The sequence below is a fragment of the Gnatocerus cornutus genome, chromosome 6, assembly GCF_029298725.1.
Source record: "Gnatocerus cornutus isolate USDA-ARS CGAHR chromosome 6, icGnaCorn1.1, whole genome shotgun sequence".
In the NCBI taxonomy this organism is placed as follows: domain Eukaryota; kingdom Metazoa; phylum Arthropoda; class Insecta; order Coleoptera; family Tenebrionidae; genus Gnatocerus; species Gnatocerus cornutus.
This window is the reverse complement of record NC_142238.1, coordinates 19,003,656-19,010,491: the sequence shown is the minus strand read 5'-3', so window position 1 is coordinate 19,010,491 and position 6,836 is coordinate 19,003,656.

Below are 6,836 nucleotides of genomic sequence, written 5' to 3'. Positions count from 1 at the left end.
GAACGAGAATTTTTAATGTTTCCTATGAAAATCGCACTTGCAATTACATTATTTTGTTACGTTTCTTCTAATTATGTCCTCTTTAAGCTAATTTGAGCTATCCGCCGCTGAAACCTACAACATCCAAAAGTTGAAACCACCTGAACCAACGCTTTTACAGCTGTTTGCTCAGCGACCCCCGAACCGGTGGTCCAAAATCCGATGACGTGCCAGTCTGAAACTGCTTGCGTTTGATGTAATCTCCTGAAACCGCGCTTTCAGGATGGTTTTATAATTAGTCGAAGCGCAGCATAATGACTTTATTGAAATGAGGGAATTAATTAGGAGCGATCGTATCAACTGTTTTGAAATGAATGAGATAAACCGGTGTCCTGGAAAGAAAGTACGATAAGTGTATGCTTATGAAATTTTCAGCTATATGAAGATTAACGCGAGGGGAGCGCAAAAGATAAACCATAATTAGCAGGATGTCATTTACACTTGTTATTTAAAATTAAAGTGCTTTATTCGCAGATATTCATCTCTGCTTTCACCCTCGCTTTTTATATTAAAATAAACACCGTCCTGGCCAGGCGTTGCGACAGAATTTTTTATGCAAGGGGTAATTAAAGATGGAGCTTCTTGTTGAAATATGAGATTGTTAATGCAAATCAATTGCTTACGCTACCGACCGCCTATAAATCAATTATGCCGTGATTTGATACATTAAGGTGCTTGTCAAATCTTTGATTAATAGTTCTCGTGATGAATTATGAACTTTTGATTCAGGTGAATAATTGTTCAGTGGCAGTACATCACGTGAAGAACCGTGGGAGCTGATAAACATCAGGGGCGTCGATAGTGTTTACACAAAAAGGAGGAGTGGAACAGATGCAGCCAACTTTCCAAATATGCGAGTTATGCGCGAAACAATGCGATCATAAAGCATTTAACAAAACGCAATCACATAATACACAAATACACTGACCAGTGACAACCCTGCGACCTGTGATCTCCGCCAATTCCAGTCCATAACTCATTTCGCATTCAGCGCTGATAAAAACACGAAAACACCCCAATGGTTAAAATGATATATTAATGAGTGGTGCATTTTTCGGTGGTGAAATCAATACTAATAGGTGTACATTTCTATGTGGTTTTGGCCCAAGAAGACGATTTAAATACAACGCTAGATAAATTCGGCGAGTGTCGAAAATGTTTCCTGTGCCATAAAGCTGGCATTTTTCGATAGGATGAGTTCTATACGCACACGGGCCATTTATATTTGAAAGTTTTATTCGAAAAATATTGCCATCCAAGTCGTCAGAAAATAAAACAAAAGTCGATAAATTATTGATGGACCTGGCCCGGCGTCCGCCTAACAAAAGCATCTCATGCTATGGCGATATATTTTGATAAAATGTATTTGAGTAAAGTCGCTAGTGCAGAGTTTAGATTTAGTTTTGTATTTCTTCGACCTCATTCGTGTCTGGAATACGTCTCTGGAGATAAACCAATGATTGACCTCTTCGTAATCCGTCAGTATTCAAATGAGATTTTTCCTTGCAAGACGCCAGAATTTTGTAAACAAAACGATAGAAAAATATGTCTGAGAGCGTATCCTCGGAATAAATTTTATTTGCGATTTACAGTGCAGACGATACAAGCGGCTATAAATCAGCGTTTATAAATTTATCTGGGTTCTATTCTTCTTGAACCGCTTCACTTAGTTGGCTCTCGCCGTATCTCAGAGACCATGTCTGAGGATATTTATCCTGACATATAATACGCTGCTGTATGAAATTTGTCGCACCATTAAACACTCATGTATATGTTGCTTTGGTTGAAGCTTCCAATGTGATTTTTAAAAGAGTTCAAGTCTCCACGGTCTGCAAGTCGGCGTTGGCAATGCAATTAAATTTCGTCTACTGTGTGCCGAGGATATATTGCACCATTACACTGTACTACATTAACACTCTAACGTCTACTTCATTTTTACAGTAATTGAGACTGTTAAGGAGCTCTATTACAATGAATAATTCGCATTCTTCCGAAGATTTCAACAAGTTTCTCCACACACAAGATTTTTTAACATTTCCTATTTAAAACAATTTGCCCTCATCGTTCCTCCCCCATCAATTTCCCGTCGATAGTCGTAATATTGATCGCGTCCCGTATTTAAATCCCGCAATTTATTGTGAATAAAACTCTCCCAGTGCCACATTTTCGTGAATGAAGAAGCATCGCCTGTAAATAAATCATGTTTGCGTAAGAATAAAAAAAATCCGGTCTGAAGCACGCAGGATCGGAGTGATTAGTTAAAATTTGAACACTCCTATCCTGCCGTTCGGGTCAACTTTCTCGAAAGCTTGAGGCTTGTTGAATCGTTGTGTGTTGTATCTTGAATTGGCCTTACTAAAATGAATGAAATTATTCCAGAGTCCTGACACGGCAATGCCTCAGGCCTTCGTTGACCAGGAAGTTGGCGCCAACCACTACCGGATTCTTCGACTAAATCGGACCACAATGTGAGAAAACGTACTACGCCAAAATGGACCCGTCATGTGGCATGTGTATACTTTAGTGGTAGTGTAAAATAATTATTTATAATCCAAAGTAATTAATGTTAACACAGTGACGAGATATTTTTCGAACTGTACTTTTGTTTTATAAAACTACACTGTAAAGAAAATGTGCGAATGATTACTTATATACGTAATTGGGTTTATGTGCCATAATTCACAAAAGTTAACGATATACGTAAATTATAATCCTAGTAGATGTAAGATCTAAATTATGAGAGTTAAGTAAGTGACTGAGTATTTTTTCTATTAGTGTACATATTGTTTGTAGTGGTCCTGCAAGAGCACAAAAATTCATTTCAGCTTGTTTTTGTGGTCTTGAAGCTGTCTGTCTGTCCACTTGCAATTATGGATCTCTGATTTTATTTTACATTGTAAATCTAGGCATAATTGTGTAAACTGTAAGGGAATTTCCGAATGGCTGCTGCAGTTTATCGATGTTGTCGAATTATTACGCTGAAAACGCCCAGCCACATTGGAAAATTGCGACCTGTAAATATAGATCTCTCTTCGTTTGCTATTTTTCTAGAGCACCGCTTGTACTAATTTCGAAAATTATGTTTTGTATAGCTGTAAATAAGAGACAAAAACCTCTTTAAGAATTTATGCATCTGTGCGTATCGTACCTAAAATAGCTTAAGAAACATTTTATACCTTAAGAATTTAGTTTAATTGTTTGAAACGAAAGTACAAGAAATGTATACGTAAATGTACTAATTACGCAGAGGAACTCTGTACCTTGCAAACCAGTGTGTTTGGGCTGAAGCTACATCTTCGTAATCCTAAAACTTTGTACATAAGCTGTAAAATTTTCATAGGGTAAGGATAAAATGTATACTGTTCATCTAGAGTATTGTTTGTTTTTCTTTCTCGTTTTTATCGACATTTTGTTGCTTATTTGTTGCTCAAGATTTAATTTTTCATGTAATATACGCTCCCTATCTTCTCTGTCGTCTATGTGTGACTGTAATTTATTTTAATAAAAGTCATGTTCTAAAATCTCTTTTATTTTTTAAATCAAAGCGACCGTTAATTACCTGATTCTATCTGTTATAGTTTAGTCATTTCTGTGTAATTAAATGTTTATGGAGGCAGATCAATCATCTGATAACTTGTACATTAGAGCAGATTATAATATTTGGTACCAGGATAACGTTCCGCTGAGGATAATGAAGTTGTATTTTTAGACAGGTGAACAACCGGATTTTCAATTATGTCAAACTTTAATTTTTCTAAATTTTGTTTTGTTTTTCACGAAATAAATGAGTTTATTAACAGTCGTTAAGCCAATAAATTTGACTTTTATTGGTCGTTACTTATGTAATCAACGGATTAGGTCAATTCCTAATCCTTATCTTCCGGAAGTCGGAAAATACCAATAATCGTAACTCACGTCCGTGCGCTCATGATTTTCCACATTTTTAAATGTCCACTCGTTTTACTTACAATTTTTGTATTACTGAGAATGAGAAGTCGTTGCTGGACACCCTCGAGTTTTTGCAGGAAATCCTTTAAATCAATAACAAGAGTTTATATATTCCTATGGAGAATGCAGAGTTCGCAGGTTCCCCAAAAAAATTACTAATTTTCGACAAAATTTGTACTAGTTTTTGAGTACCCGGCCTACACTTTTTATTTTTTTTGAGCTTTGCTTAACAACTTACAAAATCCTGAAACTATAAATACAAGGTTCGGCAACATTTGTGTCCACCCCCAAAATCGTCTTTAATTTTAAAGATAAAATTTTAAATTCCCATACGCTCATAGTTAACAAAACTCTAGTAGCTGACGCAAAAATTTGTTTTTTTATTGTGGATCGTTTGGCGTCTAAGACGTATAATTTTAGCGATTTTTGAGTTTCTGCGGAAATACTCGCGAATTCAATTTTTTTTCAACATAACTGTGATTCAAAAAATATTTGAGTTTTTATTTTAAATCTACTGCAAATTGTGTTTAAAATTTACGAAAAAAAATACAATCTAACGCGGACCAAAGGGTAGATGACATTTGTGACACAAGATGTTGACAGATGGGTGTTAATGTAGTTCCTAATTTTGACGTAATGAAATTGGAAACTAACTTAATAAAGCAGTTTTTCCCAAATTTTGAATATAATTTGCATTAGATCTAAAATGACAACTGAGATATTTTTAATACATTTTTTATTGGTTAATTTCATAAACCCTCACAATTTGCTAAAAATTACATCTTTAAGGCTCTTACGTTGCTCAAAAGTATTTGCCCACTTAAAAATATTATTAATTCTTTTGCGATTTCGCGGATATTTCTGCTGATTCTGTGATAAGCGATAATCATTGCACGCGTTTCCACACCTAACTTTCTTCACCATTTCTGTACAAAACTGTCACAAATTTTTTGAGAAAAACTTGAAAAACAATAAACTTCCGCAACCACAAATTAAAGAAGTTTTGTTGTCAAACACCTTTACGATATTAAAAGAACGATAAACTTTTTCAAAATTTCTAAAAGTACATTAAAAAATAAAAAAATTGATATTTTCTAAAACATCATAAAAAGAAAAAAATTGCTGTTAGCATCAATGAAGTATATAAACATGAAAACAAAAAACGCCAAACAAAAGCGGAAGAAAGAAATTATTTTGGAGTTACTTAAAAAAATGTTAGTGGGCAAATACTTTTGAACGGGAGTGTAAAACAATTTTTTGCGTCACCTAGAGCTTTATCAACTATTGAGCGTACGTAAATTTTCAAAATTTTATATTTAAAATTAAAGACGATTTTGGGGGTGGACACAAGTGTTGTATATTATTGGAAAGGTAAATAAATAACCTTCCTAACAAATTGCAGAAGTCGCCGGTAGAGTAGGATTTTGCCAAGATATTTGAAAAAAATCGAAAAATGACCATTTCTAAAAATCGTTTAAAAGTTTTTTGCATAAACTTCTAAATGGACTTTTTTATTGTAATTTGTTCGTTATTATAAAGATTGGGATTTCTGCATTCAAACGCGGTGTTAAACAAGTTAAACAATCTTGCGATTTAGAAGTTACATGATTAAAAATATAAATATAATTAATTTATAAATAAATATAATAATTAATATATAAATATAAAAATTAAAAATAATTTAGAAAAAAAAAATTGTTAACTTCCGATTTTGTAAAATATTTGAATACTCATAAAATTGTAGTTTTTCGATAAATCTAGGGTATCTAAATTATTTTATTTGTCAGAATAGAAGATCTTGGATGAAGTTTAGCAACTGTTAAAAAGTTGTTTTTGTAATTTTAATAAATTTGAAGAGTTTTTCGTATTAATTTTGAGTTTATTGTCCCAGATAAAGATATCTTTATCGCTTGCTGCCAACACATTGGCGAGTATTTGTAAAGAAAGAAAGAAATTAATTCTCTAATTTTTTGGCCCATAAGCAAACTTAAGAAATCTTCAGCATCAAGAAGTTTTCTAGAATCTATTTTCCTGGGCTACGTTAGCATTAAAGTTGAAATAATTCAATATGTGTTTGCAAATTAGGATTTTTTTTAGGCAATGGCATCGATTTTTGTATGAAATCGACAAAAAAAAGTTTTTAATTTTTGAAAAACTTCTCAATGGTTGTTATTATGCAATTTCTGAACGAAAATTGATAGCAATGAAAAATAAAATGATAGCAATAAAAAAGCAATATAAAATTATCTCGAGTTATTGAATTGAATTGTGAAAATTGAATATGAAAATCACTAAAACAGCGTTTTTTTTGGGACATGAGATCAGAAAATTAGTTACCCTAGCGATGAGTTTTATAGGAAAGCTTATTAATTTAGCTTTCTAAAACACGGTCGAGCAATTCTATAACTTTGCAAGTTTTTAAGAAAAGTGAAAAAACACATTTTGTACAGTAGAACCTGAAAAAATTTTTTCAAGATATTTTTTGTTCCGGACCTTATGAAGCAAAACGGACGTCAGGTGCGGAATGAGGAGGCCATTCCACTTTAGAAATGACTTTCTAATTTCTCCAGCACGTTTTTCCAAAATTTGTTGACTAGTGAAATTCGATATTATATTGCATTTTTTTATTTTAAAAAAAAAAGATGATTAGAGCTACAAAAAAATTTCATACTTTTATTGTGATAGTAATTCGGAAAATTCCAAAAAAGTCTCTTTAAAGTTGCAAAGTGGACGGACTTTAGTTTAGGGATGAGTATCATTAGTAAAATTTTGGATTCGGGCCTGCCTTCAAAATGTGCATAATAAATAAAAATCGCAACAGCACATTATTAAAGCCGTCCGAAATAAAA